This window comes from Dermacentor andersoni, chromosome 1 (genome assembly GCF_023375885.2).
Source record: "Dermacentor andersoni chromosome 1, qqDerAnde1_hic_scaffold, whole genome shotgun sequence".
In the NCBI taxonomy this organism is placed as follows: domain Eukaryota; kingdom Metazoa; phylum Arthropoda; class Arachnida; order Ixodida; family Ixodidae; genus Dermacentor; species Dermacentor andersoni.
In genome coordinates, this window is record NC_092814.1 from 132421022 (window position 1) to 132434782 (window position 13761).

A 13761-nucleotide genomic window follows, 5' to 3' on the forward strand; every position below is an offset into this window, starting at 1 on the left:
AATGCAGCCTGCTTAGGGATAAAAAGTTTCAGAAATATTGAATTTGATGCAGCAGCAGGGAAGAAGAAAGGTATTGAAACTTGTTCTGCCTTGTTTTGTTTTATACTGTGCTGTGTAACAGTTCTTTTCCAATGCTTTCCTTCTTGCACTTCGTCAGTGGTCTGAGCACTGCACCGTTACATTATCACCAGGATCAGCAGGTTACGAGTGGTGGGTGATGAGAAGAGGCTAGAATCGAGCAAAAGGAGTCCTTCCATTATACTGGCCTTAACGTAGATCAGGTCACAATAGCAAGAAGTTCTTACATTATTTGAATGTGTGTCCATATTAGTGTATTATAATGGAACAGCATTAAATCAATTATGCTAATAAGAATAATCCAAGTTAATAAATATATGCACGTGAGAATATGGCAGAAAGTTTTGCTTCTCAGCCAGGGAATCGAAGTTGCAGAGGCACAAAAGTACAAACAATAAGGACAAAATAGGTGCAGCCTTGCAAATCCTGGGCCTCAAGACACTAAATAGAAAAATGTGTTGATCTATGTTAGTAAATTAGGCTTTTACAATACTAAAAAAAGACACTCTTCTGCAATAGGTAAGGGTGCTTGAATAGTGCATATTGAGACCGAATCGGAATCGAATGGTGCCAAAAGTTAATCGAATATTGAATACTTTTCGAACGAAGAACAGCCATTATCACAGGTAATATAAAATAACATTCACATCCCAGTGCTCTTAAAAATAGCAAGTTATGGTATGAAGCATTAATTAAAACCCAAATGGAGCATAAGAGTAAACGAGTAAATCACAAGCACAGGGTTCTTGAAAGAGTGCAAATGATTTCTGTACAGCCTGTAAAGTATGGCTGCCTAAGTGACGTAGCCAGCTCCACTACGCAAGTTCCCATTTTCTATACTACTATGCCCGCGGGGTGATTATTTACTATACTTTGGCTCCAATTTTATGTTTATTTGGATGCACTTGACATTCTGAAATATTTGAAAATTAAAAAAAAATATTCTCATTTACGAATAGTGCCTATTCGATTCGAAGACCCAATCAAATAGGATCTTATTCGATTTGTTATTCGAATATTCGCACACCCCTAGTGACGGGAAGCTACGTAAGCCAAAAAAAGATGCAGCAACGAAAGACTGGTGGCGTAGACGTCTATGACGTCACCCGCACCAGCTCGCAGTGACGTCATCAATGTTTTGGCGGTGTCTGCTCGGGCTTAAATTTCGTGGACTACAAGAACTAGATTGTATTCTAGGATATCCAAAGACTGAACTTCGCGAGTTTCAAGAATTTGTACCGCCACCATGAGGGCCCAAATGCCAGAAGATACTTTGGGTTCCGTGACGTCGCACTGAAGTACCGATGCGAATGCTAAAAAATACGAAGTTTATCTTGCATTTTATTTTCTTGTAACCCCCTTACCACGAAATCAACAGAAACAGTGTTTCGAACGAATGCTTTGTCCGTCTAACGCAATTTAGTGTTTCTCTTTAGTGCCCCTAAAGGGGACCTTGAACCACGCCTCCAGGTTGGCGAGCAAACGTATTTTGTGGGTAGAGGGCAGAGTCATTCTATAGTGATATTTAGGAGTATGTAGAGCTAAAAGAACATAAGAACGGTTGACGTTAATTTCAAACGGAGCTTTTTCTTGTCACTTTTGGAACTGCCAGCTTACGTCAGGTGGCAGCAGGCCATAGACACAGGTCATTGGGCGATCATTTTTGACAAGTGCGCATCCTGCCAGATGTGCGTGTCACCCCCCCCCCCCCCCCCCCCTATCGCCGCTGCTTTGTAGGAGGCCCATCCGGAAAGACTGCCGTGAGTGGATCGCGAAGAGAAAAAAAAAAATATTTTTCAAAACATTTCTTCGGATTGTACAGTATACTTTCGTTAATTCCACTTTGGCTAAATAAATTATTAAGCTAACTGGATACCTATCAAGGTTCCTGCGCAGCGGCGCCCATGCATTTATACTGGCCAACACTTTCGTTATTTGAATACTGAAATTGGCTCTCCGGATAATTCGAACTTCACTGGTTGCCACGAACGCGCCTCACCCAAGTGGTGGCCCAAACCCTGACACAAATGGCTGTAGCGTCTGTCTTGGCGAAAACGCGTTATCTCCCGCTGTAAACGCTTATTTTCGGCCTACCAAGATTTTCAAGCGAAAACGGCAGCTTGTACTGCAATGAATAATTACCGTTTTTAGCCCTTTCTGACGACTGCGCCTCTTCGCGTTCGGCGCTGCAGCACCGCGTTGAAGCGCGTCCCACGCTTACAGTTGCGGTTTGCTTCGGCGGCGATCCCCGTTTCTTTCGATATTTTCTTTGCATGGGGGACCTGCCATTTACTTCGTGTATATTCATCGATCACTCATGATTAACGTGACCAGATTTCTCGGACGCCAAAGATGGACGGGGGAGTCGAAGATAGAAACGATATTCAACATTTATTCCAAGTTTTACCCGCCGTGGTTGCTCAGTGGCTATGGTGTTGGGCTGCTGAGCACGAGGTCGCGGCATCGAATCCCGGCCACGGCGGCCGCATTTCGATGGGGGCGAAATGCGAAAACACCCGTGTACTTAGATTTAGGTGCACGTTAAAGAACCCCAGGTGGTCGAAATTTCCGGAGTCCTCCACTACGGCGTGCCTCATAATCAGAAAGTGGTTTTGGCACGTAATACCCCATAATTTAATTTATTCCAAGTTTTGGTTATATGAAGAGCTCCTTTCCAAGCTATTCAGCAAAAAAAGTATAGTGGTTGTGGTAGGTTGTAGCAGCAGGCGTGTTTTAGCCTGGCGATCGAGACCGGCAACTGCTCCGCCTGAGAGTGCCAAAACTGCCTCTCCCCCATTTTGAAAGAGGGCAGTGTCGTGTGCACACTGGTGAATTTAACAGAACAACGGCGGAGGCCAAATTTGCTTTCTGAATATAATGGCCACGTAAGTAATAGGGTCATTACGTGTCATGTGTCCCAGACGTGGCGCTAGATTATCGCAGATTTGGCTGATAAAATTTGTGGCTGTTCGCTGTACCACATGGAGCATTGTGGGCAAAAATTTATGAAGAAAAAAAATTACTGTGTCATATGGTGCCCTCTCAAATTTCACTCGCTTTTACTGAACTGTGCATAATACATAAATTTATTTAAAATTTATCTTTGTAAGATAAACCTCGAAACTTTGCCTGGGCCATTATAAAAGTTCTTTTTAAACGTCCTATTACAAGAATTCCGAAATTTTTGTGTTCCACTGCCTGTTACATATTTTCAAAAACGAAGAAAATCTTCAATGTTCATGATTTGTTATTAAACAAGCTCACTCTCTCCCTGACCAATCCAAGTATTAGTGCGATTTTCAAGAAAGTATATGTTGATATAAAAATGGTTATGGGCGAAATATGCTTCAAATCTTGAAAAATATTGTGAAACTAGAGAAAATGTATAATTTATTGCATTTTTGCCAATATTTTTTGTACTGATGTGGTCCAAGTAAATATTTTTGTGCGGAATTTGATAGAACACTGCATTAGTAAGCACTGAGGAAATTCTCATCAAATCAGTTTTACCTTTAGGGAAGAAAAATATTTTTGAATTTGGCGTTTTGAATGTACACGGCAATACTCATTGTTGCCACTTTGCCGAACAAATATCGGAACTCCCCTTGGTGCTTGACGTTCGTCAGCGCAGATCGCTTTCCATAAGCTACGCAATTTACCCTTGACGCGATGTTGCGGTCATTTTTCCTGGAATAGACGCTGCAGCCAATATTTGTCACTGGTGGGGAGCCCTGCTGGTGCTCATGCGCGCTCGTTGATTGGGCCGTCGGATCTGTGGTAGGCAGTGCTGGCCAAACTGCCGTCTGCTATGTTGTCTGTTTTCTCAGCCGTTCTGCAGCTCCTGAGGCCAGTTCACCGCCTTGGCATTTTTGGCGCAAGCTTGAATGAGCGCACCGGTAACTGTCAGTTGTGCATATTGACACCCGCTTATATATTCGTCTCACGGGATCTTTTATTTTCGCTTGTCTCCATGAGGACTGCAAACGCGTGTAGTCAAGATCTGTGTCTTTAGACCTGTAACTTCTAATGGAAGACATGGAGTGTTGTGGTGCAGCGCTACTTTCTGCGCACCGAAGAGAACATGAAGAGGCAACCTATTTTGCAGCGGAAAGTCTGGATGCGCTGCCTTTCTCTGAGCACGGCAGATTTTGCGGTCAATACTCACTTGATGCAGCCGCGCGACCATACGACTCTGTATCACCATTGAGTGCACATGCCCTAGCATGGTGCGAAAATTATTAAAAATGAGATAGCGATAATAAATATTTCACCTTATAATTTTCTGTTCAGTAGATACCGCTGATGTATGTTTCTTGGTAGTTGATTGTATTTAGAGAAACAATATGAGGACGCAGCTCTCCGATATGTAATCAAAGGTTATCATTCTTTTTTTACTGCCAATACTTCCGTCGTGCGCTCTGGTTCCAAGAGGTCGCCATAAATCAACACAGACGAAGAAGCAATATGTCCTAGAGGCGCAAGATCTGAGTGACGTAAAGAGGCGACTCATCATGCTTCGGTCAGGGCCCGCCAGAGATGTTAGTACAATGTGCACTCACCACTACCAGCTGTACATCAACATGTATACATCAAAGCTAGCTTACCGATGGTTCTGTATACCTTTCCTTGAACACACGAGTGACCGCCGTGGATCATCAATTATCAGTTTGGAACTTCGGGATATGCACCGCTCTTGTGCCAGGGAAACGACTTTCTCAGAGCTGCAGTCGTCGGTGCCATAAAATAAATAGTACAAGCACTATGCAGAAATCATGCAAAGAAAGTGGTCTTGAGGAGAACTCGGAGGTTGCAGAGCACTCGGAAGCAACAGCTGTGGAATGTATCGATGAAGCGCTCACTGCAGTAGGGGAGAGCCCTCTTACTCAAGAGAGAGTGGATACGAGGGACACCCTGCGGTCAAAAAAAAGAAGTCAGCAGCCTTCTGAAGAACGTGGAGCAAAGCATGTGTTTGTATCTTGGCCTCCCTCAGCTATCGACCTCTGTGTGCGAGAATGACGAACATTTCAAATTAAGTTGATTCGTGTCACTGAAGGAAGAGTAAAAAAGAAATTTGCCGATGTAGCTAGTTAGTAAACAGAAGAAATTATAAATCCTGACCTTGGCATCAGATTCTTGGTCCAGAAAAGAGATCATGAATTCCTTTGGGGCCTCGCAATGGCAAGTGCGTAAAGCGCAGAAGCTGAGATTGGACTCTGAGCTACTCAGTACACCGCCGAGAAAAACGGAGCTTCCAATAAGTGAAGAAGTCCTCTGTGAGGCAGTTCTATGAAGATTGTTTGGTTTCTTACTGTCTTCCGGGAAAAAAAGGACGTGCTACGCGACCAACAAAAGCGTCTGGTCCTGTTGAACCTAAAGGTAATCCATCGTGAGTGGAAAAAAATGTATTGATTAAATTGTGGCTTTTCTACATTCACAAATTTGAGGCCTCCACACTGCGTTTTAGCTAGTGGAAGCGTAACGCACACTGTGTCTGCATGGAGCACCAGATATTCAAGCTCTTGCTCCATGCAGGTGGCTTGGGAAACGCATGGAAGAACTACTCGCCACTACAGTGGGTGCACTGGAGAATGAAAACTGCATATTCGACAAGTGTGAGAGCTGCCCAGGAACGCACAACGCTGAGGCTCTGCTGCGGAACTCATTCCCTCGTAACAAAGAAGGTATGGAGCATTTAGAAGTTTAGCAGTGGGTGAAAGGCAAGTGGTGGTTGCTTGAAACAATTCTGTTGACCCTGGACGAGTTTTCGAAAAGTTTTTCGAGATGCTGAAGCAGATAAAGACGCATCACTATGTCAGCAAACAGCATGCACGATACTTACGGGAGCTCAAGTGAAGCCTATATACCAGGACACGAAGTAATCATTCCGATGGATTTCGCTTAAAATTACAACTTTATAGTACAAGACGCCCCGCAGTCTTATCACCGGGTGAACACGCAAGCCACAACCCACCCATTTGTGGTCAATTTTCACCCACAAGGAATCACTCCCAAAGAAATTTCTGTAAAATCTCACTGTCATTTTGGACTGTCTGGAGCATGATTGTTTTGCCGTGAACGCATTTTTAGCACAACTGCTCCGCACATTGACGAATGACATGCCTAAAATTACGAAGATTCACTACTTCTTAGACGGTGCGCCCTCGCAATATAAAGGTTATGCGTGGCTCTGCTATCGCAAACACCAGAGACCAGCGGAGCTGCGGGAAGTAGTGCGTCCCTACGGCGTCTGCCGCGTCCCTACGGCGTCTGCCGAAGACGTCTACTACGGCATCCGCGATTCGCGTGGCCAATGCCGTAGTAGACGCCGCGGTTGTCTCCACCCTGTACGGAGCGGCGGGCAAGGAGGACATCGAGGCACCCTAGCAGCCGCCGGAGAAGAACATCCCTCCCTCGCCTGATCCCCCTGCCTCGCGCGCCACAGGCGAGGGCACGGACCCGGACGCGTTTTTACAATTGCTAGTAGGTACAATGGGGCGTGGCGCTTTTGACGGCGCTCGACGTTTCTGCACAGGCGCGAGTAAGAGCGGGTGCGAGAGGGAAAATCTGGGGGCCTTTGCTCCTTGAATATGCGACTCTGCCGAGGCACTACGGTGGAGAAGTTTCTTTGTGCGTGTAGCGTGCGTTTGTCCCTAGGCGTGCCGGCATGGCGGAGGGGGTCGAGCTTGTTTACGCTCCGCCGCTCACTGCCCGCACGGGTAGGCTGTGGGCACGGGCGCCCCATTTGGTGATCACTGTCTCTGAAGGGACAAGGTTCTGACGTGTTGTATAAGACGCGGGTCACTGTTAGTCGCGACGATAGATTGCATTTTTTACAAGCACTGCTCCAGGAGGGCACATGTAACCGGCAAACCGAGGCCTCAGGAGAGCACCTGAGGTTATAAAGCAGGCGGCGCAGGATCTCCGGCGCGCCCAAGCGGTAGCGGGGGGATCAAAGCTGGAAGCAGGGCGGCCCATGGGTTGCGGCTGCGGAGGCCGAAGCGTACCAGGGGGTGTCCGCTATTGCGGACAGCCCATCTTACATTCCCCTGGCACGCTCAGGCCTCTGCGAGCCCCAACCCACGGACCAGTCCGGCTTCTAGCTTTGATGTGCCCGTTGCCGCTTTGGTGTCCGGGAGGCGCCGCCAATAATGCGAAATAGTGACACGTTGTTTTAATTAGCAAACAACACGATTGAATAAATATAATTGCGTCGAGCAGCCAACTTGCGATGCTAGGTTCAGCACTACCGCGACTTCTGCCGGCGCGCCTAGGGACAAGCGCATACAACGCGCAAGAAATTCCTCCGTAGTGCCTAAGCAAAGTCGTATATTCAAGGAGCAAAAGTCCCCACATTTCCTCACTCGCGCCCGTTCTTACTCGCGCATGCGCGCAAACGTCCGCCGTCTCCGCAAGTGCCACGCCCCGCTGTACCTACTAGCAATTGGAAATACGCGACCTGGACCGCGTTCCTCCTTTCGTGCGCGCCGCTCCTTCTCCCCCGCCGGGCTCCACCCACTCTCGCCGCGTCGCTATACTCTGCTTTCACTCTCTCAGCTCTCTCTCCCCTAGCTCGGCGAAGCTGCGCACGTCAAAAGAAACCCAGCGAGGTTCTAACAGCTTCACTGTAAAATAGAAAGAACATTACCAACCTTTGCCACCATGTGAAACATTCTGATATTTCTGCTGTATGGAATTTTTTCGCTACTTCCCACGGAAGAGTGCGTGCGACGGTGTCGGAGGGACCACAAAGCGTCTGGAAACAAGGATAAGCCTTCAAAGGCCCTATAAGGATCAAATTCTGACGCCAGCCCAGCTATTCACATGGGCATTGAGCGACGTCAGAAACATTACACCCCTTAGGGTGTCGGGCAGCACGGTTGAGAACAGAGAGCTAAACTGGCAGAAAGGCTCAGTAGAGCGGCTCTGATTAAACGCACTCCATTAAACGCAGTTTCACTTCTTCGAGTACACTTCAACCTACACTGATCTCGCAGGAATAACGTCGTATTCAACGAAAGGAATCATAGTAGTGTTGAGGCAGTTTGCGATCATATAGGTTTTCTTTTTTGATGGCAAATATCACGTGGGCGCAAGATGCGCGCTCCTGAAATATTTATATCCTATACATTTCATGTTCTCTCAAGCATGATACGTAACAGCACTCTAGCTGTACTCGTTCCCACAAGCTTATATTTGGAGCAGCCGCGGCGAACGCAAGATGGACGCCGAGCTGAGCGGACGTGTGTCGCCTCGACTCGCAACCGTGACCCATTTGAACCGGATAACATCCTCGGCGGCCCCAGATTTTAACGGTGCAACGAGATTTCAAGCACTGGACACTGCTGAGAGCAGCTTTCAACTGGTAGGACGATTTTTCTCTCCGCTACCACCCACGAAAGTAGCGAGGCGGGTACCGGCTCGCTAAGCCTACCTACAATGGCCGCCTATGGGCCGCTAAGCCGAACGCTCGGGCGTTCTCGCATGATAACCATGGAAAACCCCTCGAAAGCTGCTGCCGTATCCCTGTATGGGCCCCGGAACAGCGACAGATTGTTGCTACTGAAGATCCACAGCATATGGAGGAAAGATTGCCAACCACGACCTCGTCGAATGACCCCAGCTCCGAGAGCGGTGACGACATGGAGAAACGAACTGGCCGGCCTGAAGAGGAAACGGACAAAGCCAATTAGGAACTGTCTTTGACAAGAAGCCAGAAGGATTGGCAAATGAGGGCAATACTCGCAGGGGCCGCTAACGGCCGGGAGACCGGCTCAAACGGTCCGGCGGGCCCCCGCAGCAACGCGGTAGAGGCGAGACGGCCCGAAGACAAGTCGACGGAAGCAGCTAGCGAGATTACAAACACACCCGCCACCACAAGACCACTAGCGCAGAGGGTGCTCAGGCGCAAGTTACCCCCGCCACCCAAGGACGACATAATGATTGTAAAGAGACCCAAGAAAGGACTGGCGATCAAGACGCTCTTACGCATCAGATCGCACGAGCCATTGTGGAGGCCTGCGGAAGATCACAGCAGTGCCGAGACGATGATTTCATCGTACGACTTCGTAACGGCTCGAATATCATCATCGTGGACACGCCGCACAAGCACACAGCGGCGTTGCTTATGGCGTTTTTCGCTGGTCGATCTGGAGCGGCCGCCGAAATCCTCGAGCGAGCGCTCGGGTTGCACAAATCCGAATCGGCCAGCGGAGCGCTAAAACGCTCCGCGGGGGATCACACAGGCAGTCTGCGTACACGTGACACAAACCGGTTCCGGAAACCATGCCCGAGTTCCGCTCTGTACGTTTACACGGCAACTAAAGTCGCCTTCTCCCGTGCGTAATTTGACCGCGGCAATCGCAGAGTCCGTCATTTCTATGGCGCGCCCGCAAGGATTGTGCGTGGACAGCGTACATAGAAGGCTTCGTATAGCACCTGCGTGACCTCGTAATCGCTGTCGTCCGAGCTCTTATCGCTAAACGCGAGCTTACGGCATCACCGAACGCAGCCATTTTGCAAAGGAACACAATGTTGTGCGTACCGAGCGGGTACCGATTTCGCTTGAAGACGGAAGGGACGCGAGCTATTTCCGCCCGAATCCGCGCGTCGGTGGCGGAGCAAGTAAGAGCCATCCGGCGCGGAGCGAGTTGATCCGAAACGACCAGCGGAAAGCGCGAACCCGCTCCAGATTGACCAGTGAAATTCGGATTCGTTGCCACGGAGCAAGAAATCCTGCTCCGAATCGACCAGTGAAAAACGCCATTAGACATGTCAAACAACTCAAGATCTCGGGATGCGGATACGACATGAGCACCTATGTGGCGGTACCGGGGGACCTGCTGCGGGGTGTAATCCAGGGCATCAACCCAGGTACGACCTCAGACGAACTCCTTGGACATCTCAGGATGCGCACGCACGTATGCGGGGAGAGTCGAAAACAAGTGATAACCTTTGACGGACCACTCGTGCCACGGTACGCGCCATAATAGGGTGGCGAAGTAGCTTGCCATCCATACAGACCTTACCGGCAAGTGTGCAGAGTCTGCATGCAGCAGAGTCACCGGTCCCACGTCTGCTCCACACCGGATGTCCGAGTCTGCGCACAATGCGCCATCGACCTCCAGGACAACCACACCTGCGCGCCGAAATGCGGCTTCTGTGGAGAGGACCACGTCACAGGCGCACGAGAATGCCATAATCGGTTGAAAACGCTTCGCCAGCGCACTGTCTGCCGAGACCAGGGTAAAAACAACCCCACAAGAGGCCGCAACCGCAGCACGTGGCGAGACCAACAACCACAAAAGAGAAGATGGTTCAGCTCCGACCGGGACGCGTCTAGAAGCCGCTAGAGGTTTAGGTTCCAGTCGTTCCCGGAACTACCCCCAGCGGGAGGACTACGCCAAGGCAAACCTCAACAGCAAGCAACTAAGAGCCGAGGGAACAAGAGCAAGCAGAAGTCCTCCCAAGGCTGCGACATCAGTGGAAAGGTAAGCTGGCCAGCAGAGGTAGCCCCCACGATTGCTCCGCACATAAACGACAACCACGAACTTCAGGAGAAAAATCAAACGCTTAAAAGAGAATTAGAACTCCTCAGAATTAAGCAGGGACAGCAAGAGCGCGAGATGGCAGAACTCCGCGCCCTAGTCCGTGACCTTAAAAAGACAAAGGACGAAGGGACTCAAGCAACCCCACCAGGAATACGTTACCATGACCAGTCTATAGCAAACGCTGCAACAAGGGATGCAGCAGTTTACCCAACAAATCAATGAAGTCAAAAGCCCAATCAGGAAACAAATGACAACCAGCAATCTAAGGGACAAGTTAGAGCGTGTCTACCACAGACCAGGACTAGCGGCCCTGTCAAATGATTCGAACACCTCCGACACCTCACGCAAGTTCTCTCCGTACTAACATGGGAAGTACACGCCAGATAGAACAGGAACAATTCGACATATGGCAGTGGAACTGCCGCGGGTATCACAGGAAGCAAGACCTGCTCAAACAATACATAAACACACACATAACGCCGCCTACCATAATCACACCGTCCTGCAAGGATACGAGGCTGACGACGGCCCAACAGAGGGAAAAGTGGCTATTCTAGTCACTGCAACAGCCATTGGGCACGATGTTATTCCGAATACTAATGTAGATCACGGTATAGTAGAAATTGTAACAAAGAAAGCAAAACGTAAGGTTAAGAGCAGCTTCTTGTGGCCAATGTCTACTGCCCCCCCCCCCCCCCCCCGGCAGAAAGGGCCACACTTTGCAGAGCTCTTCCATGGATCATGCAAGCTAACCAGAAACAACTCTTTAATCATAGGAGATTTCAACGCGTGCGAAACAAGCTGGGGCTATTCGCACACAGATGCAAGAGGGGAAACGATCATACAGGCAGCAGAGGACCTGGACCTCGAGCTGCTCACAGACGCAGCCACCTCTATGCGAATCGGCAACAGTGTAAATAAGGACACGAGCCCTGACCTAATATATATCAAAGGATGAGAGGAGGCGAAAAGGGCAACAATTTGTAGAGCTCTTCCAAGGAGCATGCAAGCTAACCAGAAATAACCCTTTAATCATCATAGGAGATTTCAACGCCCGCGACACAAGCAGGGGCTATCCGCAAGAGGGAAAACGATCATACAGGCAGCAGAGGACCTAGACCTCGAGCTGCTCACAGACCCAGCCACCTCTACGCGAATCGGCAACAGTGTAAATAAGGACACGAGCCCTGACCTAACATATATCAAAGGAGGAGAGGACAGTACCTGGCTAAATCTACAAGAGACACTATGAAGCGACCACTGCATACGAGAGCAGCTGCAGAAGTCGCGAGAAGACAAATTGGACAAGCCAAGATAACCGAATAGACTGCTTTTCGAGCAGAAAGTGAGGAACAGCTTGGCCACATAACCACCCTCAAAGAATGGTGTAAAATCTTGAGAGGTTCGAAACCAATGCACAAAACACATAGAACGGACAGCAGACATACTGGAGGTAGACGGGCATCATCTACGGCTCGGGGAAGCCAGACGTGGCCTCATGAAACGCTGGAAGCGCCAAAATCATAACAGAAAGTTCAAGCTCAATATCGCTGAAATAACAGCCAAGGCCTACACCGCCCAACTAGCTCGCCTCAATTGGCAGCAACTGAGCGACTCCTTGGCTGGCACATTAAGTACGGTGCACACTTGGAATATTCTGAGAGCACTCATTGATCCCTTGAAGTCCAAAAGAGAAACCAATAAGGCACTTATGAGACTTCTTCACACCTTCGAAGGTACGGAAGCTGAGCTGCTTGGAAAAGCTCGAGAGAAATGCTCCGGAAACCACCTGCCGCCCAGCTATAACGGCCAGTATAAAGGCGCTGAGAAATCCACACTCAACAGGCCCATAACGAAGGAAGAGGTCTACTCAGCCATACGAAACAGCACCAAAAATACTGCTCCGGGAGATGATCGCATAGGAAACGCTATCATTCGCAACCTTGGCGACGAGGCCATTCAAGAACTCACAAAATTCATAAATAACCACTGGGAGGTGGGTAAGTACCGGCAGAATGGAAGCACGCGAAAGTGATACTCATTCATCAAACCAGGCAAGAAGCTCCAGGTTTAGAATCTCGGACCGAGAGCGCTTACATCTTGCCTTGTTAAGATATATGAGCGGATCGTAACCCAGAGACTAGAAAACTACATGGAAGAGAGAGAGAGAGAGCAAATGATAAATGAAAGGTAGGGAGGTTAACCAGGACTGAGCCTGGTTGGCTACCCTACACTGGGGAAAGAGAAAAGGGGACGGAAAGATTAAAAGAAGAAGACAAAGTCCACTGGGGGTATCGTTCGGCCACTCAGTCCGGATCACAGACGCGGACTCAATCCGGTAACTTTCAAATATCGCAGCAGCGCTTTTGTGGCCTTTTGTAGCTGCGATATGCGAGGCCATGGTCCCAAGATCTTGTTTAAGGTGGACGGTTTTCTATTTACCTGCTTAAAAGCTGTGCAGAGGTCATGTCTTTCATTTTCAAAAGATGGGAAGTAGCACAGTAGATGTTCTATAGCTTCCTCGACACCACAGGCCTTGCACTCGGCGCTATCAGCCAAGCCAATCAAAAACGTTTATGCATTGGTGAATGCGAAGCCCAAGCGTAAGCGGCACAGCATTGTTTCCTCATTACGCGGAAGCCCTGGTAACAGCCGCAGTTGCATAGATGGATCGAGGGAATGCAATCGATGTTGGATGAATTCAGGTGTGTGCCACTTCTCCAATGTCATACGGTGCGCTAGCTTGCTTAAGTGTTGGGCTGCGTCAGTCCGCGGTAAAGGTACAGAAACAAGGGTTGCTCCTTCGTGTGCTTTCCTAGCAGCTTCGTCAGCGAGGTCGCTGCCAGAGATACCGCAATGGCCAGGCAGCCACTGAAACACGACGTCGTGTCCTTTCGCTATCATACGATGCTGCATTTCTCGTATCTCCGACACGAGTCGTTCACAGGACCCGCGACGAAGAGATGACAGAAGACATTGTAAGGTCGCCTTCGAATCGCAGAATATTGCCTACCGATTAGCTGGTTGGTTAATATAATCAATGGCACCTAGGAGGGCAAGAAGCTCCGAACTGGTCGCTGTTGTCAAGTGAGAAATCTTGTATCGTATGCTTAGGGATCGTGATGATATAACCACT